This window comes from Culex quinquefasciatus, chromosome 3 (genome assembly GCF_015732765.1).
Source record: "Culex quinquefasciatus strain JHB chromosome 3, VPISU_Cqui_1.0_pri_paternal, whole genome shotgun sequence".
Classification (NCBI taxonomy): domain Eukaryota; kingdom Metazoa; phylum Arthropoda; class Insecta; order Diptera; family Culicidae; genus Culex; species Culex quinquefasciatus.
Genome location: NC_051863.1, coordinates 129,656,564 through 129,682,434, shown reverse-complemented (window position 1 = coordinate 129,682,434; position 25,871 = coordinate 129,656,564). Strand labels below are relative to the sequence as shown.

Sequence of the window (25,871 nt, the reverse complement as noted above, 5' to 3'; positions counted from 1 at the left end):
TCCAAAACATTGAAGATCTGGCTACCCTGTCTCGAGTTATGACCACTTAAGTGATATTTATGTACTTTTTTGAAGCCGGATCTCACTTAAATGTATGTAAACTATGTCCGGATCCATCATCCGACCCATCGTTGGTTAGGTAATTGAAAGGTCTTTCCAAAAAGTCCAAAACATTGAAGATCTGGTTACCCTGTCTCGAGTTATGACCACTTAAGCGATATTTATGTACTTTTTTGAAGCCGGATCTCACTTAAATGTGTGTAAACTATGTCTGGATCTATCATCCGACCCATCATTGGTTAGGTAATTGAAAGGCCTTTCCAATGAGTCCAAGACATTGAAGATCTGGCAACCCTGTCTTGAGTTATGACCACTTAAGTAATATTTATGTACTTTTTTGAAGCCGGATCCCACTTAAATGTATGTAAACTATGTCCGGATCCAACATCCGACCCATCGTTGGTTAGGTAATTGAAAGGCCTTTCCAATAAGTCCAAAACATTGAAGATCTGGCAACCCTGTCTCGAGTTATGACCACTTAAGCGATATTTATGTACTTTTTTGAAGCCGGATCTCACTTAAATGTGTGTAAATTATGTCTGGATCCATTATCCGACCCATCATTGGTTAGGTAATTGAAAGGCCTTTCCAATGAGTCCAAGACATTGAAGATCTGGCAACCCTGTCTTGAGTTATGACCACTTAAGTAATATTTATGTACTTTTTTGAAGCCGGATCTCACTTAAATGTATGTAAACTATGTCCGGATCCATCATCCGACCCATCGTTGGTTAGGTAATTGAAAGGTCTTTCCAAAAAGTCCAAAACATTGAAGATCTGGCTACCCTGTCTCGAGTTATGACCACTTAAGCGATATTTATGTACTTTTTTGAAGCCGGATCTCACTTAAATGTGTGTAAACTATGTCTGGATCCATCATCCGACCCACCATTGGTTAGGTAATTGAAAGGCCTTTCCAATGAGTCCAAGACATTGAAGATCTGACAACCCTGTCTTGAGTTATGACCACTTAAGTAATATTTATGTACTTTTTTGAAGCCGGATCTCACTTAAATGTATGTAAACTATGTCCGGATCCAACATCCGACCCGTCGTTGATTAGGTAATTGAAAGGCCTTTCTAATGAGTCCAAGACATTGAAGATCTGGCAACCCTGTCTCGAGTTATGACCACTTAAGTGATATTTATGTACTTTTTTGAAGCCGGATCTCACTTAAATGTATGTAAACTATGTCCGGATCCATCATCCGACCCATCGTTGGTTAGGTAATTGAAAGGTCTTTCCAAAAAGTCCAAAACATTGAAGATCTGGCTACCCTGTCTCGAGTTATGACCACTTAAGTGATATTTATGTACTTTTTTGAAGCCGGATCTCACTTAAATGTATGTAAACTATGTCTGGATCCATCATCCGACCCATCGTTGGTTAGGTAATTGAAAGGCCTTTCCAATGAGTCCAAAACATTGAAGATCTGGCAACCCTGTCTTGAGTTATGACCACTTAAGTAATATTTATGTACTTTTTTGAAGCCGGATCTCACTTAAATGTATGTAAACAATGTCCTGATCCATCATCCGACCCATCGTTGGTTAGGTAATTGAAAGGCTTTTCCAATGAGTCCAAAACATTGAAGATCTGGTAACCCTGTCTCGAGTTATAACCACATAAGTTATACATTGTGTTCTTTTTTCTGGATCTAAAAAAATGATGAAACCACTCATATACCCATTTTTGGTAAAAAGTGAGGAAGGCATCAACCACATAGGTGGATTTAGTTAGTTTTTCCTGTAAGACAGAATACTTCACTACAACGACAACGACTTTTCATTGAATCCAAAGACAGATTTTCACAACCATCCCCTGTTCTGAGATTTTATTCTCTTTTCCACCAGCTCCCACACCATCGAAACCAAGGTGATCCCAGTCCCAAACTCGGACAGGCACCTTTTTGCGACCAGCGTCCCAGTCGAGCTCACTTTTTAAACGCTTCTTGGGGATTTTCGGGTCTGTTTCGATTTTCGTCACACCAGACCAATGGTCCATCAGCCAGCCAACCAACCCCGCAAATACTACACCGGACGGATAACATCTGTTATCACTTGTTCGACCATACTTTGACTCTCACATACAAATTTCGGACCCCCACAGAGGAAGCAGACCAGGAAATTAGCTTTTCCTCCAGAACAACAGAAACTAACCGACTTACACTGGGTTAGGGATTGTCCCTTTTTTTCTGGCAGGTTGTGAGAAATTCGAACCAAAGATTGAAACTCCAGTGGTTCAGAGGTCGTTCCAGGAAGGTAACATGATTTATTCCTTCCTTTGTTCCTCTGTTCCGAACAAACTCCGACACCTGTCACGTGTTTATTGATTCAATGTAAATTTTTAAAACGAAATCGACTACGAAACACTCACACACAGCTTGACTCAATTCTCAACTCGCAGTTACGAAACTTTTGACGAAATGCCAGCTGCGCGGTGCAAAACTAATCAAACTGCTTTTAAAGCGCCATCTGTTGCCAGATTTGGAAAGCCCCTAAAGTTATGCACCCATAGCAAAGCTTCGGCGTGGAAAAGTAAGGGGAGTGTGTGTGTGCGAGTTGAGAGGGGCGTACGGTATGACTTCATTTGTTTGTCGTTTGCAAAGTCTCTGCCAAAGTAAGACGCAGACGACGAAGCCGTGGCTGATGGGATTCGTGGGAAAAACGAGCACATTAAAACGGAAGCACAGATTATGTTGTACAAATAAATTATCTTATTCCTTTGATAGCGGAGAATTGAAGGAGAAGAAGATGGAGTTTATTTGTGTTCTGGAAATTGTGAATGTGTTTATCATGAATAACTAACGTTGGAATACTTTATTTTTGCATAAAAAACCTACTTCAAACAAAAATTTGTTGTCAACACAATTCAATTGATTCAAACCTATAATATTTCTTGAAACTCATCAAAATGTTCCAACCTCCGCACTCATTCATACTTATCATCCGTAATACCATTCTTTTGCCTTTTTTCATCTTATCCTTGCAACAGATACGTCTTCTTAATATTAACGTGAAATCAGCTTAAAAACTTTGTTATGAGAGATTTTCTGTAGAGAAAAAATAGTGGACTTTTTACATTAGTCGAAATTGAACATAAAACTACTAACTTTTTATCGCCAAAAAATTATAGTACAGAAACTTTTGAAAACAGCAGAACAATACTTTTTTCAAAAACTTTTGCAAAGTCACGTCAAAAAACATACCGTAATTAGGTTATGTTATTTTTGGAATATTTTCCAAGTGGTAAGGTTTTTCTCAAGATTCTTATTTTTTAAACATGTACTGGGGTAGGCCACGCAAAGTCCATGCACTATTTATGAAAAAAAGAGTTTTTTCAATAGTGTTTGGAAAAAATAGTTACGTTAAAGATTCTTAGTGTTAATTCCGGGGTGACTTTGATAGTTATAATTTTTCTTGTTAAAATCAGGTTTAAGGTGTTCAAGCTTTATTTTTACGTCAAATGTACCAACACTAAGGTTGCTGATTTGGTATTTAAGAAAAAATCTACGTTTATATTTAGTTAACTAAGTTTATAAGCTTTTTAACAAAATATTTATAAATTTTAGTTAAAATTATTAAAAAATCGTTTTTTTTCGAAAGTCATTGAAACTAGTTTCGTTTATGAATATATCGATTTATATTGCAAATGAAACCGAATTCGAAACATGAATAGCAAAAATTCATAATTTACATGAAATTTGTTAGCTTATAAATTTGGGTGTTTTTTTTTAATTGTATTTCAAAAACACATATTATTTATTATTTACAAACTTATTTCACCATCTCCCAGTGTAAAATTGTCCAAAGATTTCGAAAATGCATTCCGTTTTCCGATTTAAAATCATGTTCATTGAGAAAATGAAGACACTTTGAGAAGTTTGAAACAAGTGCTTTCAATCAACATTTTCTTAATTACAGTTAACTAACTATTTAAACATTTCAAAATTTTATAAAAAGTTTTACTTGAGATACTTTGAACACTTCTCTACCACGGTCAGTATGATTCCAAACCATTCCGTACGTATTTAATTTGTACTATACATTTTGCGTAAAAATCTCAAACCAATCAAAGTCACCCCTGCTATCAAAGTCACCCCGTTTAACGGTATTCTTAAAATTTTAGTTCTATTTTCCAATGGTTTTAAAAAAAATCGACGACTTTTTAGTTCGAAGCCCGTGTAGAAAAGGGGTTGGGTCTTAGAGGGTTAACTTTCACTTGCACAACTTCTATTGCTTGTCCTGTGTTTTTTTCTCAGTCAACTCGAATTTTATGTTAAAAACAAGAAAATGAAAAAAATACGCAAAAAATGTTTTTTGTTCATGATTCGATTATCCGAAATCCCATACAACACTTCGAAAAATCGAACTTCGGATAATCAAATCTGGACTGTACTTGGAAATTTTGGAAACTTCTGATTGCAAAACAACTGGATAGATGTGTCACAGCGTGGCTGGAACAAAATATTATAAACCGAGATATCTCCGTCTTTTATGCGAACTTCGTTTGACCTTGAACCTCTGGGACAATGTTTGTCACTCAAAAATCAGAAAAAAATATGGTTGTCTTTAAAGTGGAATATCTTTTGACAATCAAAACGGATTTACAAACCCTAAACAGCGTTTTTGAGGAAGGAAATTTCTCTACAAATTGGTAATAAAAAATGTTTTTTAAAGATCGAACCACCTATAAGGCCAGATAAATTAAAAATCCGTACCAAAAATCAAAAAACATAAAATTTAAAAAAACGCAATTTTCACCGATAGAAATTTTGAAATTGAATAAATCTTTATTGAACATTCTTATAATAATAACATTCCTTTTACAGTCTAAGTGGTATGGCTAAATGCTCTTCATCTTTGTTGTATTTTTCTTATCATTATTTACTGTTCACATTCATTTATTTACTTCAAATTGTTTTACATTTTTGCACTGAATAGAATACATTGGGGTTAAATAGAAAATATATTTTTTAAAGTTCAGAAAATTTATCAAATTTTCTAAGAGACAATGAAGATTGAACCTTTGGTTGCTGAAATACAGCGACTTAAAAAATATGATTTTTTCCTAAAATTACTTTTTGTTCAATAAAACATAAAACACCGTGTACCGTGTACAATTTTTTTCTGAATAGTATGGGTGAACCAATGATACAAAACAGCTTATTTGGTCATAGGGAAGGCCCCGACAAAGTTTGAGCCAAATAAAAAAATACAAATAAAATACATTTCCGGTTTTGGTAGAGAATTGCTCCATATCAGAAACTTCAACTTTTGTTGAAATAAGGGAAACTGCATCTAACTCCATCGTGCCTCTTATGTAAATATCAGCACTTTGACATACATGCTGATAAAAAGCGTTTTCAGCTGAAATCAAGTGACAAATAGCTAAATAGGAAGTGAGCAAGGAAGGTTCCATCAACCGTTTTACAAAATAAGTTGTTTAAATAGTTAAAATTTTCAAATAGGATGGAGTTAGAATTTTCGAATTTCCCGTATTAAGTCATTATGTTTTTGTATTCCAAAGAAATTCCATTTCAATTTTTGTTTTCAAGTATTTAAATACCTTTTTCACAAATTGCTGCCTTGATTCTAAAGCTATTGCAACGCTCAACCAAAAAACATCACGATAACGGGTTGAAATAATTTAACAAACTTCACAACAAACCTGCTTCAGAAACAGAAACCAACAATGGCTTTTACAAGATAAAAAAAAATTGGAGCAGAGTAGCATATCCCATTCAAAGATGTATTCACAAACAGGCACTTGGCGCTGTACGTATAATACCGCCATCATCTATATGCGTTTTTCCACCGTAGATGTGTGTATTCGCTAGAAAGCCTCTCAAAGCTCTCGATTTCATCCTTTCACGGTTTTTCACTCTCACCGTCTTTATTTGCTTGTGTCGTTGTGTGTGAAGGTAGGTATATCTTTCTCTATCGTCGCCTAGTGCACCCACATTGTCGACTTTCCCATTTTCACTCAAAACTCCTTGAAAGCTCGACTCTTGTTCTTTGTCTTGTTTGCTTTTTTTTCCTCCCTCGAAACCTCGAACCGGGTGGAACGAAAAAAGTCAAGATGCGAAACGTGTGTGACAGGCTTTTCTGCCGCGGGAAAACCCCAGCCAAACTCAGACCTAGAGAAAGGAAGAGTTCCAACGAAATGAGGGAACACGACGACCAACCCCCGTGCAAACAACGTCAAAGCGAAATGTTTTGCATGATGCAGCGCTTGCAGCAGAGCAGTGTTGCAAAGGGAGGGAAATGTACTTTAGATGTTGCTGCCATGTGGGGGAGGATGGTGTTACTTTAATGTTCCCAAGTTATAAACGAGACTTAGATGTGACTTGGAAAAAATAGTAACTTTCTTAAATTCTACCATTAGATTAGAATACAATTAAGCAATTTTGGTCCCTGATCATTCTAAGGTATATTTTTCAAGAATTTGTGACATAGGAGCGACATGACCCCTTTCATGCCTCATCATTCGAAAAAGGCATGTTTTTCTTAAATTTACTCGAATAAGTTGAAAATTCGGAGTAGATGTACATTAAATTTTCCTTAAAATGACAAGTTCCAAAAAAATTAACAGTCGAGTAACGGAAAATGGGAGAATTTTTAAAACTTTTTTAGTGTCTTTTTTCTGATAAAAATAAACGTTTTTTTCGGAATTCTGAGCGAGCATCAAATCGGGCGTACAATTTTACATAAAAGTCACTTTGACACCAAATTTCTATCTCATCACCGTTTCAGGCTGCAAATTGTTGAAAAACACCTCTTTTTCGCATGTTCAAAAATGGAAGGGGTCGTACCGCCCCTCCGTCACGAGATATCGAAAACTGACCTCAGATTCGTGATCAAGGACAAAAGTTACCCCTTAGGACAAAGTTTCACGCAAATTGAAGAGGGGTCGGGACAACTCATCCCGATTTTGTGAGAGTTGGTAAAATTTTACCGTAAAAAATAATACCATTATCTTTTAGAAAATTTGTTTCCGAAAAATTTAGTTTTTTTTAAATAATCAATTGTTGTCTCTTCAGTGTCAAAATACAGCCATTGTAGAAAAATAAAAGTGGTGAATTCCATTTTAAATTACTCCCATTAAAAGTATGTTTCCAAACCTTTTGACAGCAATTGACATCAATTTTGACGGAAAGCTTTTTGAGACTGCTTGTAGAGAGAAATTCGTAAAAAATCAAGAAACTATTTCATTTTATTATATCAAAGTGTGTTCCTTATGAACAATTCTCTACGAAATCGTTTTTTTTCTTAAATTTTAATTTTTGTATTTTTTAATCCGATTAAAACTTTTTTGGTGCCTTCGGTATGCCAAAAGAAGCCATTTTGCATCATTAGTTTTTCCATATAATTTTCCGTACAAATTTGGCAGCTGGCCATACAAAAATGATAAAAGAAAATACAAAAATCTGTATCTTTTGAAGGAATTCATGATAGATTTGGTTTCTTCGGCAAAGTTGTAGGTATGGATACGGACTACACTGGAAAAAAATAATACACGGTAAAAAAATTTGGTGATTTTTTTATTTAACTTTTTGTCACTAAAACTTGATTTGCAAAAAAAAAACACTATTTTTTATTTTTTTTATTTTTTGATATGTTTTAGAGGACATCAAATGCCAACTTTTCAGAAATTTCCAGGTTGTGCAGAAAATCTTTGAGCGAGTTATGAATTTTTGAATCAACACTGATTTTTTCAAAAAATTGAAAAATTGGTCGCAAAAAATTTTCAACTTAATTTTTCGATGTAAAATCAAATTTGCAATCAAAAAGTATTCCAGTGAAATTTTGATAAAGTGCACCGTTTTCTAGTTAAATCTATTTTTTGGTGACGATATCTCAGTAACTAATGGTCCGATTTTCAATGCTAACATATGAAACATTCGTGAAATTTCTCGATCTTTTCGAAATGAATATTTTCAATTTTTTTAAACCAAGACTAACATTTTAAAGGGGCGTAATATTGAACGTTTGGCCCTTTTGAAATGATAGTCTTGGTTTAAAAAAATTGGAAAGTGGGCACACATGTGCACTAATTTTAAAAAAAATGAAAAACTGCGACTATTTTCAAAAAAGTCACCTAAAATGGATTTTACTAGAAAACGGTGCTTTTATCAATAGTTCACCAAAATACTTTTTGATTGCAAATTTGATTTTACATCGAAAAATAAAGTTGAACAATTTTTCGATTTTTTGACAAAATTAGTATTGATTCAACAATTCTTAACTCGCTCAAAGATTTTTTGCACAACCTGGAAATTTCTGAAAAGTTGGCATTTGATATCCTCTAAAACATATCAAAAAATTAAAAAATTTTAAAAAAAAATTCTGCAAATCAAGTTTTAGTGACAAAAAGTTAAATAAAAAATCACCAATTTTTTTTACCGTGCATAATTTTTTTTCATTGTAGTCCATATCCATACCTACAACTTTGCCGAAGACACCAAATCGATCAAAAAATTCCTTCAAAAGATACAGATTTTTGAATTTTCATAAATCATTTTTGTATGACCAGCTGCCAAATTTGTATGGAAAATTATATGGACAAACTAATGAAAAAAGGCACCAAAAAAGTTTCAGTCGGATTAAAAAATACAAAAAACAACGAATTACCGAAATCTGAGAGAACTGCTCTAATATAAAACGTGGTTTTTTGCGACGCCCGTTTGTCATAAATTTAGGAATCTTTTTTAAAGGATTTTAAATTAAAAATTTAAAAATAAATATAAATATAAATGAAATGCGGCTGCGTATTGTTTTCATCAACCACATATTCTGAATCTCAATATAAACTGCATGAAATCACTTTGTGCAAATACTGTAAAATTATTTTCTAAGAGCTTTTATCAATCACGAAGGTTCCATTTTACTTTTCAAACTTATGTTGAGTTCTTTTTTTGTTCCCATATTTGGTAAAATGAACTTTCGGGAAAAATCCACTGAATTTTTGATTGGATTCAAGATCAGGTAGTCAAATAGTAGTTAATGAAACATGCTGCAAAAAGAGATTTTTTTCAGCACGAGTCGTACATTTTTCTAACGAGGTTCACCGAGTTAGATAAATTGGACGAGTGCCGAAAAAATTAAGTTATGTAACGAGTTGCTTACAACATTTTTTGCAATCCCGTAAAACGCTGCACAGTGGGCGAAATGGAACCCAAAATCGGAATTAATTGAACGCGGCTGGTTCCCTGGTATGAGAAATGGTGTTTCTTATGTAAAAAATTCCGGGGAGTCGATTGGTGATAGTTTCATCCACCGCACGAATAGGCAAAGGGTCCATTTTGCCCCAATTCCTCTTTTTTTACATTCTATCTTAAAAATCTATGGTCTGTATTTAAAGCGGAGGCTTCATGCGGCCATCCACAATGCACTTAACTTAAATGAAAATGTCCCAGAAATTCAGTAAAAATAACCACTTGCACCGCAAAAATCATCTAGAATCCGTTTAACCCCAATTCCGCTATAAAAGCATTTTTGGCCGTTTTCAAATGTTAGGTCAGATTTTAAAAATCTAAAAATATTTTTATCGTAAAGATCAGACAATTTTACATAAGAATGACAATTTGCACTTGATAGTTTGACACATTTATGTTGATATAGAAATTAAACTAAATAAAAAGATTGAAGAATCAGTCGTAGGCCAAATGCAGAATAAACTGCCTTTAACATAATTTTTATTTTTATCAACATAAATTTGTCAAACTATCAAGTGCGAATTGTCATTCTTATGTAAAATTGTCTGATCTTTACGATAAAAATATTTTTAGATTTTTTAAATCTGACGTAACATTTAAAAACGGCCAAAAATGCTTTTATAGCGGAATTGGGGTTAAACGGATCCTAGATGATTTTTGCGGTGCAAGTGGTTATTTTTACTGGATTTCTGGGACATTTTCACATAAGGTAAGTGCATTTTTAAGATAAAATGTAAAAAAAGAGGAATTGGGGCAAAATGGACCCTTTGCCGTTTCGTGCGGTGGATGAAACTATAACCAATCGACTCCCCGGATTTTTTTACATAAGAAACACCATTTCTCATACCAGGGAACCTTTGGGTTCCATTTCGCCCACTGTGCGCTGTTTAAATGGAGTTTATACAGTGGAATCTCTGGCTGTCGATCTTCTCGATATCAATATTGCTCCAGCTGTCAATAAATTTTTCAGTCCCTTCAAATAGATTGCTTTGATTTTTCGTTCTATAATTTGATAACTCCCGCTCTCAACGGTCCCTTCAATATCGAGAACGAGAGAGTCCACTGTATGTCAAACAGCCATATGTTAAGTAAATTCCCCGTTCAAAACAAAAAATATTGCAAAATGTTACTTTTGATAGGGAAAAGTTGGCCGTTTCGTTTCTCCAGAATGACAGGAAAAATTATATTCAGTTCAATAAAGTGATATTTCGCGATTGTACGGAGGCCGCGCAATACGAATAATTTTCTCTGAATCAGAGAGCCTGAAAATATTTGTGTTTATTAAACAAGTCGGACGGGAAACAAATTGATTTTCACTAAAATTGCGATAATACTATACTATACTTTTTTGGGTACCAAATTTTGATGTTAAATGATAGCTCATCGCTAAAACTTCAATGATTACTGCTTTTTTGCTTTGTAATCATAATGGGGAACATTTCTTCTATATCTAGATTACATTTTCAAAATAACCTATCCATTATGGGTTTCCTATGCAGATAGGACCTTTTGAAAAATTAATCTAGATATATAAGACAAAATTGTTGAACATGCCTGTCCTAACAGAAAGGATATCACTTTACGCACGAAGAGCTGCATATGACAACCTCTGCCGCATTCCATTCCCGTGGGTGTACTTATTGCAAAATCTCAGCCCATGAAGACCACATACACATCCCGCATGGGAAAGCTTCCAATTTCCTTGGAATGATAATAATAATAATAAGTAATCCTCAGCGGAACGTCACTTCATGCTCAGAATTAGCTGTCAAGCTTGACGAGAGGAAATAAAAATAAAACCAGCCGGCAGAGCCCACATAAAGTGCTTTCTGTCATGTTTTTGTTATGATTTGTCGGTTTATCTTTGTTTTTTTTTTGCTGCTGTTTTTTTTGCCAGCACGTCACATCAAACCGTGACGGCATCTACAAGTAGGCTGTTTTCCATGTGTGTTTGTGTGTGGGCACACCATGATCCTTCCCACACTGACAGCAAATTGAAATGATGGCGGTTGATAAACAGCATCAGCCGCCACGTGTTTGTCTGTGTGTGTGGGTTTGTGTCTGTGGCTGTTTCCAGCTGCTGACGGGTGATAAATGAGGGAAAATTCCGATTTGATGAGATCTGTGGCCAAAAAGTTTTATTTGTTTATTTTTGCCATTTGCACAAGTGTGTGCGTGCGTGCGTGTGGACTGTGGAGTGAGTCTTCTGCGATTCTGGCGATGGTTCAATTGGGATTTGATTGTCACGAGTGTTAAAAATTCATCAGGATTTTTTTTGTGTTCTCACACCACAGCACAATTTAATAATTGCTTCCACCACAAAAAAACTGTTGCATGTGTGTTGGGGATTGTCGGAAAGCCACAAATTCACAGCTGCTGAATTATGGAAAAATGCATTTTTATGGCTTTGAATTTGAAGCCTCAATTCAACCGACATTTAATCTCTTCCAGAAATAGTCATTTTTCTGATAATTTTCACTTTAATTTGATTTTAAATTTGATAAATGATCATTTATCACCATTAAACATTCCATCAAATTTCTTGAAACAAAAACAGACTTGTAAAAAATCCTCTGTCATGCCTGCCGAGCATCAATGCTATAGAAAGGACATTGTCTTACTTGAAACATAAATCCTTCCCCCACTGCTTTGCTCGGCTAAACTAACTAAAATATCTAAATAATCAAATTAAAAACAAGAACCAAACTTTCTTAACTGTCCATGTTCTTAAAAGGTCAAATTCTATTCAAGAAGGTAGTGAAATTCTGCTAAACTAAACTGACACACATAATGAAACACATCCTTCCCATATAATGAAAAGCAAATTTAATTCAGAGCAACTCATTTCACTGAATACCCTGCTCCCAAAGCTTGGTATACTCAAGAAGCACCATTCAGTGAATCAACTTCATTCATACATATTTCTCCTTCCTTCTTCTTCTTCTTCTTCTCCGGGCGCACAGTACCCACATCGTCCAGCCTTGCGTCACATCTGCTAGAAAAAAAATCCTCCCCCAACAAACTCGATACACATACACCATCATCACCAGTACATACCTTCAACATCCACGAATCCCACGTCGTTGTCCTTTTGCGCGCCTCCAACTCGCAAAATGATGGGCCTCGGGTGCCAGAAACAAAAGCCTTCACACAACTCTAACTCTAACCAACAACACTACTCGCACACTCAGTTGCATAAAAACAAGTTGAATTGAAATTTTACGCAAAAGTCGAAATTTTAAAAAGGTTTAAATCGGTCTCAAAACTATTTTTTTCTATAAAAATTAGCAAATTGCATGAAAATTTAGATAAATCTCTAAACTCTGTCAGTTTTTCTTGGGTTTCCAACTAAAGTAGTTCCCTACTGGTTTGACAGTGATTGTTTTTATTTTGACCTATTTAGCAGGGCTTCCAAAACACTACAATTTTAAACGTAAAATATTGACAGTTTTTATCGGATAATCGTCAGGCGAACATCACTCGATCTCCACGGAATTTATTTTCTCAAAATTCGAGGGTTGGAGATAGACGAGTTCTGTCAAGATGAATCGATAGAGCGTCGAAAATCAATGCAGTGTGATTTTTTGACAATTTTTCCGACTAATATTCATGCTGTATCGTCTTATTTACGAAGATGAAAATGACGTCCAGCCATAAAGTAAAACCTACCTATGAGCAATTCCAGCTCAAATCAGGATTTTTCTGGTACTTTTGTACCCGACCCTCTCCGATTTCAATGAAACTTTGTAGACATGTTATCCTAGGCCTATATAAGCCATTTTTGTGTATATGGAGCCAGTTACACTCGATAATGACATTTGAGAATGGCGTAAGGTATTTAAATATTTTTGTATTTTGTAATTTAAAAATTACTCTATATAGAAGCCGTTGCGTCGTATCAAAAAGTGGTCAAAGACAAACTTGTAGGGAATTGGACGGGCTTTCTGAAAAAAATACACTGAAACAAAAATACACGCCACATCTGTGAGATTTTTTGATTTTTAAGTCTAAAACTTAAATTTAAAGGTGATGTCACGATTTTTTTTCGTTCAAATTTTTTGAGGGAATAGCCTAAAATGTTACCAAAAGACTGACGAAAAATGTAGGATGGTATGTCATTCCTAAAAAAATACAAAAATCATTTACTAAAACAGTTTTTTTGAAAAGTGGTCTGAACGTCAAAATTTTTGAAAACCGGTAGTGGCAATCGATTCCCCAGACAATTTTGCATAAAAGTCTCCATATTGACCATTGTCCTATGTCTAATCCTTGGGAAGATACAGCGGCGTTGAAAATAAAAATGTTGAAAAAACGGGTTTTTTTTTTGTGGTTTTTGGGAATTTCTATATGACAGACTTGGTTTTTCAGTCTCGTAAATATTTTTACCGGAAAGCTCGTCCAATTTCCCATAAGTTTGCCTTTGACAGCTTTTTGATTTATATCGTTTCTATATTTACGTAAGCAAATTTACTATCCAGGTTTCTACCACACTGAAAAAAATATTCTATTTTCAGTTATTAGCAATGTAGTTGAGCTTATATCTGTAAGCCCTTACATCCAATTGAAATGCTGTCAAAGACAAATTTATGGGAAATTGAACGAGCTTTCCGGTAAAAATATTTACGAGACTGAAAAACCAAGTCTGTCATATAGAAATTCCCAAAAACCACAAAAAAAACCGTTTTTTCAACATTTTTATTTTCAAAACCGCTGTATCTTCCCAAGGATTAGACATAGGACAATGGTCAATATAAAGATTTTTATGTAAAATTGTCTGCGGAATCGATTGCCACTACTGGTTTTTAAAAATTTTGACGTTTAGACCACTTTTCAAAAAAACTGTTTGAGTAAATGATTTATGTATTTTTTTAGGAGTGGTAACATTTCAGGCTATTCCTTCAAAAATTTTGAACGAAAAAAAATCGTGACATCACCTTTAAATTTAAGTTTTAGACTTAAAAATCAAAAAATCTCACAGATGTGGCGTGTATTTTTGTTTCAGTGTATTTTTTTCAGAAAGCCCGTCCGATTTCTTACAAGTTTTTCTTTGACCACTTTTTGATACGACGCAACGGCTTCTAGATACAGTAATTTTTAAATTACAAAATACAAAAATATTTAAATACCTTACGCCATTCTTAAATGTTGTTTTCGAGTACTATTGGCTCCATATACACAAAAATGGCTTATATAGGCCTAGGATAACATGTCTAAAAACTTTCATTGAAATCGGAGAGGGTCGGGTACAAAAGAACCAGAAAAAATCCTGATTTGAGCTGGAATTGCTCCTATACCTTTCTTTAGTAGGAAAGGCAAAAAGAAAACAAATCTAAAAAAATGTGTATGCTTGGAAAAAAACATTCAATTTAATAGGCTGTTTGAATTAAATTTAAATTTTATGATACAGAGAAACCTCTTTTTACGCGGTGGCGTTAAACTTTTTGTTTCGACGATTTCTCTTAAACCATACAATATTTTTGCAAACGTCAAAAAGCGTTTTTGTAGATCTGAATATAACGTACAAATTGTTTTTGAAACATTGCAAAAATGTTGTGTTCTTCCAGAGAAATCGACAAATTAGAAACACGTAACGCACCGCGTAAAAAGAGGTTTCGCTGTGTTAACTCTCTAGAACCAAACCTCACCTCTGAGGTACGATCTTAAAAAACGCCAAAAATCAATTTTTCAACCAATTTATGATCTTTAAGAAAACGTTGAAAAGAAGAACTTTTAAAATTTAAGATAATTTTAGGGTTGAAAGTTTGACTTGTTTTATGTGACCTGTCAATGTTTTTAAAATGTCATTTTGGCTGCGGTTTTCACCAACATTTTGTATATTTTATTTTAAAATAAGAATGCAGTAATTTTTGTATTGTGCCAGACTATGCCTACATGTAGAATTTCATTCCATAGTAAAAAATGTGAAAAAACATGCAACAACTTTAAAAAAAGGTCTGTAAAAACATAAAAAAAATCAAAAAGAAAAAGTAATCATTAACCAGATGATAATCAGATGATAAACCAAGCCACAAACATAAACGAATCATAAAGATAAATGCAAATTAAAAACTAAAACATAAAACAAGAGAAGTGAAGTTTTTCGTAGAATAAAAGTTGCTCAAAATGGCCTCCTGAACAAAGGAAAAATAAAAATTTACTAACAAATAATGTGAGCAGTAGAGGGTTAAACTAATTGCTCCAAAAAATTAAATTTTGCATTGGATTAAAGCAGGGTTTCTCAAATTGTGAGGAAAATTTGATCATTTTTGAAGGAGAACGAGGATGCAATAGAAATACAATGTCTTTTCACGTATTTTCCATAAATTTCCTTGTAGTTCCTTTCTTCCAGCCATTTCGTATAATGGAACTTATTTCGACAAAAGTTTGAAGCTTCTATACTTACAGTATGTAAAAAAATACTTACACCCCTTTGGCACTATGTACATTTTGTGATGAAACATGTAAACAATTTAAAGGTTGACAGAAACCTAGTACTACGGTTTGTTCAAAAACTCATGCCGAAAATTTTGCTATAAAAAGCTCTTGAAAAGATGATGTCCCTAAAAAGTTATATAGCAAATACTATTTCAGAAATCAAAACAAATTAGCATTTAGTATTTTATTTAGCAATTCTATGGTTATATATTAACATTTAGTAAAATTGAAAGTTAGCAAAATTAAGTTTAGGTAAGTTTTATAAAGAATTTTCAGAGTTATATAAACTTTTATACTAAGTATTTAGTAAACTTTATATTCAATCCAAATTATTTTTTTAATCAGTCAAGGATGCCTATTTTGGGTTGGAAGGCTGGATTTATTGTGATTTGTCAAAAAAAAAACAATATTTATGTTAATTTTTCGAAAGGTGTATAAACATTTTTTGCACCTTTTTTGATTTCTGTAATAGTGCTTGTTATATAACTTTTTAGGGAAATCATCTTTTCATGAACTTTTTATAGCAAAATATTCGACATGAGTTTCAAAACGTAGTACTAGGTTTCTGTCAAACTTTTCATTGTTTACATGTTTCATCTCAATATGTGCATAGTGCCCAAGGGGTGTAATTTTTTTTTACATACTGTATCTAGATTTTGTATCAATTATTTCTGTGAAATCCTTTTTTTTAAAGTGAGCATATCCGACATTTTTTTCGATTTTTGACTAAATTCAAAAGAAGTTGAATAAAAAGAGTTATTTTTTAGCCATAAACACATCTTTGTCCTTTTTTTTAGTTCAAATAAGTTCAAATATCACATGATACAAATTTTGACATTTTCACACTTTTCTGTTCCCTTCAAACAAATTTCAAGCATAAATTCAAATTTAAATAAAAGAAAGCGTAACACAATCATCAATCCTAATCCTATAATTCATTCGTCTGGCGCATTTTTATGAGGGTCAACGTTAAACAATAATTTCAATAATTTCTATTTTTTAAGAGCCTATAAATCAAATTTTAACCAATCTTGAACAAATTTTATCCATTTTCAGTCCAATTGATACCAAAACAAATGTAAAAATTAAATAAGATCATACATAAGGCTACCAACTGTACGGATTTTTTCCATACCGTACGGATTTTCAACCTTCTCCGCGGATTTTTAACAGGCCGAAATTTTTGTACGGAATTATTCGCATAATACGGATTTGTACGGAATTTTAACAACTTTTTAAAAATGTCATTGCTTTTTCTTATTAGATAATTTTATTCAACTGTCAGTTTGATTTTAAAGGGATAACTTGCATAATTTTCCGGGTTTTCCTCAGTTCAAACTTGATTGTCAATGATTGTTCTTTTCAAATTCCTTATAAAACATATTTATTAAATAAAAGATCAAATTTTGGCTTGTGAAAACCTTGTGTTGTGCCTGTATTCATAGGACCTCTAGAAATGTTTTCGTGAAAATACTAACAACGATATTATTCGTAAAAGCAAACTTGACATTTCGTAAACTTTTAAACGTTTAGCAAAAATATTTTTAATTCCCAAATTTCTAACATATCTAAATAATTCCTTGACAGTTTTTGTTATACCATTAGATTTTACAGCGTGACGTCACGAGCGCACACGCACACACATTTTACTTAGACACACGTGCAAAAAATGTAAACAGTGCAGCCGAACTGTCAAATTTCTAACCTAAAAATCGAGTCGGCGTAAAACCTAATGGTGTCATATCGGTAAAGTATACGGATTTTGGCTCAGCAAGAGTTGGTAGCCTTAATCATACATTATACAGACTCGATTATCCGAAGTCCCCGTTGGAAAATTGTGGATAATCGAACCTTTGTTGCCTTTTTGGGTCGTTGAGATTTGACTCCAAAAATGTTCTCAAGAAATGTGGGATTTGTAGTACAAAAAGGCGGCCAATATGACGGCAACTACTATTGAAAATATTCATCAGAGAAATTAACAGATAATCAAACACTCAAATTTAACTATGTTATTTGGGGTCGCTGAACTCGAATTATAAAAAATAAGAAGAGAGTCAGTGTGTACTGCATACTCTTTAGATTTCAAAACAGCTTCTTTATGCAACCGAGTATCTGTCAGCTAATGTACGTGTGTGTGTGCAAGGTAAGAACAATATCCATTATGATGATTACGACAATGCTTTCTTCCTTGCCTCGCGTCACTACTTTTTTGAATTATTCTCAGTTGCAGGATCGACCTCCCTCACATACACACACATTTACACAAACGGCTTTGTTTTTATCCTCTTTTTTCGCCAGTTATTCTTCATTCGTTAATGTTCTTTTCCAACAAACACATGCACGTTCAAGCAGAAGCACACAGCAAAGGACGATACTGTATATTTATTTATCTTTTCAGCTTTTCATCTCTTGGGCACGATTTTCCAACCGGTGGACATTTTGCCGAGTTGCAACAAAGAGTCCATTCAGAGTTGGGAGGAGGGTGAATAAGCCATTTGTTGAGTAAACAAGCAATTCCAGCAAGGATTAGTTTTAATGAATGAGGGTTACATTTACACTGAAAACGAAACTATTAAACACTTTGAAAGTCAAACTGAACGTGAGTTGCAGTGAATGCTAAACTTTCTAAAACAGATAACGAGTTTTTCAAGCTAACCCTCAAACACTTTGCCACTTTGAATCAAAACTTTTCCTCCCGGTCCATACATTTATAATCTTGCCACAACCACGAAGCTCACACTTTTCCATTTTTTCTTTTCTAAAATAAATGCTTTGAATAAACACTAAAAGCAACAACAAAAAATCAAATAAAAAACCATAAATATATTCACCCCCTCGCCGACGTCGTCGACACTTTTTTTCTTGAAGCTTTTCCAATCCCAAAGCCAAACACACTCTCTGTAAGCGTCTGAATCTGTCTGTGTGCTTTTATTTGTGTTAGTATACGTTAATCAGCTGTGAACACACTTTTTCCCGGCCTTTTCTTTTCCTTTTTTTTTCCTTTTCACCAAATATTTAAATAAAGGATGGCTTTGAACCACCAACCTCCCAAAGACCCCCACCCCACAACACTCACACACCCGCAAACGCAGCCCCCCTGCTTCAACAGCTGTTCAACCAAGAGGTCAAACGAACGCACCACCGAGAGAGTCACCAAGAGGGAGGAAAATCCAGCCAAAACCAAAGCTTTCGACGGTCGGAACCAGACTGACGGTTCGGCGCGGAGTCTGGCCGAGATTTGTACCCTCTTTTGGTGACTCCACCGGACTGGGTTTGCTGCTGGTCTCGGCTGGTGGGAAAACTGCGAGAGAAGCCGCCAAGAGCGTGTTGGAATTCGGGAGCGAGCTTTTGGCCGAAGCTCGCGCGAGTGAGTGGCAGGGTTTTCCGGTATTTTAAAGGGATCTTCTTATGATTGTCGCGGGAGGAGCAGAGTAGACGACCATAAACGTGGCATAATTTTTAAGACAAAACATATTTGTAAAAAACCATAAATTTAAATATTGTTTTTATAAGTGAGATGGAATTTTTAATCAAAAATATCATTTCTTAATAAAATAACATAGAGTTTAGAAACAAATAGGGATTATAGCTTTTTGGAAGATATTAAAAAGTACTTCAAAAAACAAAATGTAAATATAATCAGAATAATCAAACCAATTTTTTTTATAACGTCACCCAAGTAACAATTTTTGTTTTACTGTAGTTTTGGAGAAGTTATGTAGAATTCCTGAGAAAATATATGCGAGATGCCTTTTAGTCCCACATGCTGTGTTAAATAAGTGTTAAATCAGCAATAAAGCTAAAATGGACTACTTTAAGAGGTTAGCCAGAGTAAAAATTAAGAGTATCATAAGACATTATAATTTTATTGTGTACCTAATAAATGCTTTATAAAGCTCTTCAATGCTCGAATAAAACTTTTTAGTTTAGAAAAGATTTTTGTAGCAACCTGTAGGAACTCCTGAAAGTTATAACAAAGCACGAAGCATTTATGAATGTTCTCTCAAAGAGAACCAAAAGCCTGTACAAAAAGGGAACAGCATGCTGATTTACTTGATTAAAGACAAATATGCGAAATGGAATTCTAAAAGGCTTATGGTAGTTGATTATTCATTTGATAATAATTGTATAAATATATTTAAGCACTTGCATTTTTCCAATGAAATGTACCGTTACAGTAGTGCCAAAAAAAATTACCGAACATTTTTTCAAGATAGCTCCAAAAAATGTAACGCGCCATTAAAATTATCACAAAAAAACTAAACTTTTATCGAAAAAAAATCTTTTTCGACGGTTGTTACTCCAAAATTCAACATGGCTACGATTTTCAGCACCTCGATTTGTTTGGCAATATGGCGAAAAATTTATAAATATTGAAATTCTTTTTTAAGTCTATTTCAAGTTCAATGCTTCTTCAAAGACTCTTTCCCAAAACTCGCTAGGAATAACTTGCCTCGTTTAGTAACGATAAATTGCAAAATAACATGATGTACATCCACTTTGACACAATAATGATAATGCACAGCACCAGTAAATGCAACAATTGCAAAGCAAAAGAATTTCTGGTTCAGTGAAATGTTCCGATTTCTCACAATTCTATCACAATTCAAACACGATAAAAAACCACCAAATAAAAAATATTTAATTATTATCAACACATAGTTATTAAGTCAAATGTAATTTTAAAATATTAACCGAAAATTCAGTAGTAATTATGCCCAGAAGCGTTTTTCAAAAAATCAGCTCGCCTCTCAATGTATTTAACTGCGCTGTTCACTTACAACTGAATATGTCAAAGTGAAAGTACAAATCCAACAAGATTGATAAAATGCTTACGGAAGACTTAACAGATTTAAAGCAGCATTTGTTAAGTTAATCAAGCTATATCAAGAATTCTTCAGGAGTACTTAAAGTGTAAAGTTGAAAGCTTAATTAAAACTTCTAAACAAAATTCTTCATGATATCTTGAAGAATTCTTTAAAATATGTTTAAGTTTGTGGAATGGTAAAACCTGTTGGATTTGGTGAAAGATGTAACAAATCGTTATTGCATTTGATAAAACTATTATAAAAATGCTTAAGAATCAAAGGCATTTGTCTTGCTACTTGGGCATAGTACTTTTGTTAACTTGATTTGGTAAACCGTGGTGGATTTTCTTGAAATAATTCGAACTGTCAAAAATCCACCAAAGCATCTACCGGTGGATACTTTTCTACCACAGTTTTTTTGTGTGATCAATGTGGTAGATTCTTAACCGCAATCAAATTAACAAAAGTACTCATGATTCCAATTCCCGGACGCTTTGAAACCCAGACACCTCATCTTGTTTTATCAATAATTTGGATATAAGTATTTTTTAATCCGACTCAAACTTTTTTGGTGCCTTCGGTATGCCCAAAGAAGCCATTTTGCATCATTAGTTTGTCCATATAATTTTACATACAAATTTGGCAGCTGGCCATACAAAAGTGATGCATGGAAATTCAAAAATCTGTTTCTTTTGAAGGAATTTTTTGATCGATTTGGTGTCTTCGGCAAAGTTGTTGGTATGGATATGGACTACACTGGAAAAAATTACACACGGTAAAAAAAAATTGTGGTGATTTTTTATTTAACTTTTTGTCACTAAAACTTGATTTGCAAGAAAACTCTATTTTTTTTTGTTTTAGAGGACATCAAATGCCAACTTTTCAGAAATTTCCAGGTTGTGCAAAAAATCTTTGAGCGAGTTATGAATTTTTGAAATCAATACTGATTTTTTCAAAAAATCGAAAAAATGGTCGCAAACATTTTTCAACTTCATTTTTTGATGTAAAATAAAATTTGCAATCAAAAAATACTTTAGTGAAATGTTGATAAAGTGCACCGTTTTCAAGTTAAATTCATTTTTAAGGTGGCTTTTTTGACAATAGTCGAAGTTTTTCATTTTTTAAAATCAGCGCACTTGCTTGCCCACCTTTGAAAAAAATATTTTTGAAAAGCTGAGAAAATTCTCTATATTTAGCATTTTTGAACTTTGTTGATACGACCCTTAGTTGCTGAGATATTGCCATTAAAAGGTTTAAAAACAGGAAAATTGATGTTAGAATATGAAACATTCGTAAAATTTTCCGATCTTTTCGAAAAAAATCTTTTCATTTTTTTTAAACCAAGACTAACATTTCAAAAGGGCCAAACATTCAATATTACGCCCTTTTAAAATGTTAGTCTTGGTTTAAAAAAATTGAAAAGATTTTTTTCGAAAAGATCGGAAAATTTTACGAATGTTTCATATTCTAACATTGAAAATCGGACCATTAGTTGCTGAGATATCGACATTAGAAAATAATGTGTTGTTTGGGTGGGACTTAGAAAACATCAATTTTCCTGTTTTTAAACCTTTGCATGACAATATCTCAGCAACTAAGGGTCGTATCAACAAAGTTCAAAAATGCAAAATATAGAGAATTTTCTCAGCTTTTCAAAAATATTTTTTTCAAAGGTGGGCAAACATGTGAACAAATTTAAAAAAAATGAAAAACTGCCATTATTTTCAAAAAAAGTCACCTAAAAATATATTTAACTTGAAAACGGTGCACTTTATCAAAATTTCACTAAAGTACTTTTTGATTGCAAAATTGATTTTACATCTAAAAATGAAGTTGAAATTTTTTACGACCAATATTTCAATCAAAGATTTTTAGCACAGCTTGGAAATTTCTGAAAAGTTGGCATTTGATGTCCTCTAAAACATATCAAAAAAAAAAAAAAGTGTTTTTTTGCAAATCAAGTTTGAGTGACAAAAAGTTAAATAAAAAATCACCAAAATTTTTTTTTCCTTGTATCATTTTTTTTCAGTGTAGTCCATATCCATACCTACAGTTTTGCCGAAGACACCAAATCGTTAAAAAAATTCTTTCAAAAGATACAGATTTTTTTATTTTCATACATCATTTTTGTATGGACAGCTGCCAAAGTTATATGAAAAATTATATGGAGAATCTAATGATGCAAAATGGCTTCTTTGGGCATACCGAAGGCACCAAAAAAGTTTCAGTCGGATTAAAAAATACTAAAATTAAAATTCTAAAAAAAGACCGATTCGTGAAGATCTGCTCTATTGGAACAGCTTTCCACCGCACAAGGCAGCACTGGACGATTTGTTAAGCCGTTACATCTGTTAATCAACAATTATGTATTTTTACATACCAATTAACCCAAGAATTAACCTAGCGAGTTCACAACCCTGCGCAAATCCAAAATGGTTTGAGATTTCCCGACGCCTCTCTCTCAAATTCCCCCCATTCTCTCAGCATCATTAGAATCCGGATCCGGTGTTACTCAGCTATTTTCAAAAAAACCGAAGGGCAAGGGAAAGAGAAATAATATAAACCATGTCCGGCCACCAACCAGACCCGGCTTCGGTTCAACTTCCAAACGGTGGAAAACCAAACAAACAGAGAGAAAATCTTAGCCATCAGCTGAGCATTTTGTCGTGTGAGTGAGCTTTTCGGGGAGCTTTCTCTCTCGGAATTTTCGCTCTACTTTTTATCAATCTCTGAGATTCCTACCTCTCTTTCGTTCTTCATAATCCGACGAGACGAAGCAATGACGATGGTTAATGATGCCGGCCGGCGAATCTTTCCCACGTCGATTCCCACCGTCAATCCGTCCGTCCGTCAGGAGCGATTGACAGACCCCACCACAATCCGGTAGCGGAAGGACGTCAAGTTCGGATGCCTCCCATGCGATTATGTCCATCAGAGAACGGTGGATGGCTAGTTGGTGTTACTGTTGGTTTTTTTTTCTATTTTAATAGTTTTACTTCATATAACTGAAAGTATCTGCAAAATGTAGATTTTGAACATTTTTTCCCTCATAAATTTTGAATTAAATTGAACAAAACCCTCAAAAATTTGGCCACAAACTGTTTCCTGTTTTGAAACTAAACCCACCTTCTGCCTAAGGGTATCTTCCTACAAAGTTTAACACACACATTACAAAGTAAAACCACAAACACACACTCCACACAGGAGCGCACACACGCGGGGTTGGGAAATTTGAGAAATTTCTGTGCGTGCTTTTGTGAACGAAGGACGGTGCATTCGCGCATATTTGTAGCGCTAGCGATGGCTTTGTGCTGCTTTTTGTGTGTGTGTGCTGAGTTTGTGTCGTGGTGAAGGTTTTCCACCAAACCCAGACTGGATTCAACAATGCGTTGTTGAAGAGGAGAGATGACGGATGGCACGGGATGATGTGCCCATCATACTGAGCTTACTGTTTTGCTACCGGCTGTTGGGGAAGAATTTGTGTGATGAAATAGTTTGGCACCGTGAAGACAACTGTGTAACGCGAGAGCATGAGTGTGAATACAGGTGTGCTCTGGCAGATTGTACCGGGAGTTTTACCTTGCAAGACATGCATTTTGTATTGGTTTAAATTTCATGGAGACGCATGGTATTTGGAGGTAGGGTTGTTAAACCCGTTCACGATTAACAAACTATAGTGCGTCTCCATTAGAATATCTCAAAGAGGAATGAGGTTTTCTAACACCAGAGTCAGATTTAAAAACTAACTTAATCCACCTATGTGGTTGGAGCCTTCCTCACTTATTACCAAAAATGGCTAATATGATGGAATTGTACAAAAATATCATTTATTTTTTAGATCCGGAACAAAAAAGTACATAAATGAGCAATTCTCTGAGTTTTCGGTCATTCGATTTTTTTTGTATTTTTTAATCCGGCTGAAACTTTTTTGATGCCTTCGGTATGCCCAAAGAAGCCAATTTGCATCATTAGTTTGTCCATATAATTTTCCATACAAATTTGGCAGCTGTCCATACAAAAATGATATGTGAAAATTCAAAAATCTGTATCTTTTGAAGGAATTTTTTGATCGAGTTGGTGTCTTCGACAAAGTTGTAGGTATGGATATGGACTACACTGAAAAAAAATGATACAAGGTAAAATAAATTTTGGTGATTTTTTATTTAACTTTTTGTCACTAAAACTTGATTTGCAAAAAAACACTATTTTTATTTTTTTTTATTTTTTGATATGTTTTAGAGGACATAAAATGCCAACTTTTCAGAAATTTCCAGAATGGACAAAAAATCTTTGACCGAGTTATGATTTTTTGAATCAATACTGATTTTTTTCAAAAAATCGAAATGAAAACGAAACTATTGGCACTACGCCCCCCGGGGCATGGCCTTCCTCTAACGTGGGATTTCTGCTCCAGCGCCTCTGACGAGACAGGAGAAACCGGGACCGACGTTTTACTTCACCATCCGATAGAAGCTCAGTGGATAAGGCGGGAATCGAACCCGCGTCTCATAGCATCATCGGGATCGGCAGCCGAAGCCGCTACCCCTGCGCCACGAGACCCACTAAAAAAATCGAATATCGGTAGCAAAAATTTTTCTACTTCATTTTTCGATGTAAAATCAAATTTGCAATCAAAAAGTACTTTAGTGAATTTTTGATAAAGTGCACCGTTTTCAAGTTATAGCCATTTTTAGGTAACTTTTTTGAAAATAGTCGCAGTTTTTCACTTTTTAAAATTAGTGCCCATTTTTGCCCACCTTTGAAAAAAATATTTTTGAAAAGCTGAGAAAATTCTCTATATTTTGCTTTATTGAACTTTGTTGATGCGACCCATAGTTGCTGAGATATTGCTATGCAAAGGCTAAAAAACAGGAAAATTGATGTTTTCTAAGTCTCACCCAAACAACCCACCATTTTCTAATGTCGATATCTCAGCAACTATAGGTCCGATTAACAATGTTAAAACATGAAACATTCGTGAAATTTTCCGATCTTTTCGAAAAAAATATTTTCAAAAATTTAAAATCAAGGCTTTGTTTCTCGTGGAACGTAGAACTCCACTTTGTTCGCCATCAAGTGGGCCCGCGCGTTTCGTAACGATCCTCGGAGATCCACAGCAATTTGATCCCAAACGGAGTCAGCTTGTAACTTCCCTAGTAACATTTTAGGTTTTAAGTAGGCCATAAAAGCCTATTTAGGCCGTATGAGGGTTTTCAGAACCATGATAAAACCTGTAAGTTTAAAAATGTTACTAGGGTTGGCTTGGTTGTGCACGACAACATTACACTCCTCAGCTTGCCGAAGTTCATATTCTTTACCACCAGTAGTGGTGGTTTCTTGGCCACTGGAA

General features: G+C 34.2%; 1 protein-coding gene across 5 annotated transcripts in view; it reads right to left on the bottom strand.

Moving 5' to 3' along the window:
* The window catches only part of LOC6049979, a 215,151-nt gene extending 196,180 nt beyond the window's left edge, over positions 1-18,971 (bottom strand). The window contains exon 1 of one of the 5 annotated variants that reach the window (XM_038262873.1): positions 18,853-18,971. The gene's annotated coding sequence lies outside the window, so the exon portion shown is untranslated. Of the gene's footprint in view, positions 1-18,544; positions 18,731-18,789 lie in introns of those variants that run through there. The other 4 variants (XM_038262872.1, XM_038262871.1, XM_038262876.1 and 1 more) reach the window with 4 other exon arrangements.
* Positions 18,972-25,871: the final 6,900 nt, after the last annotated feature.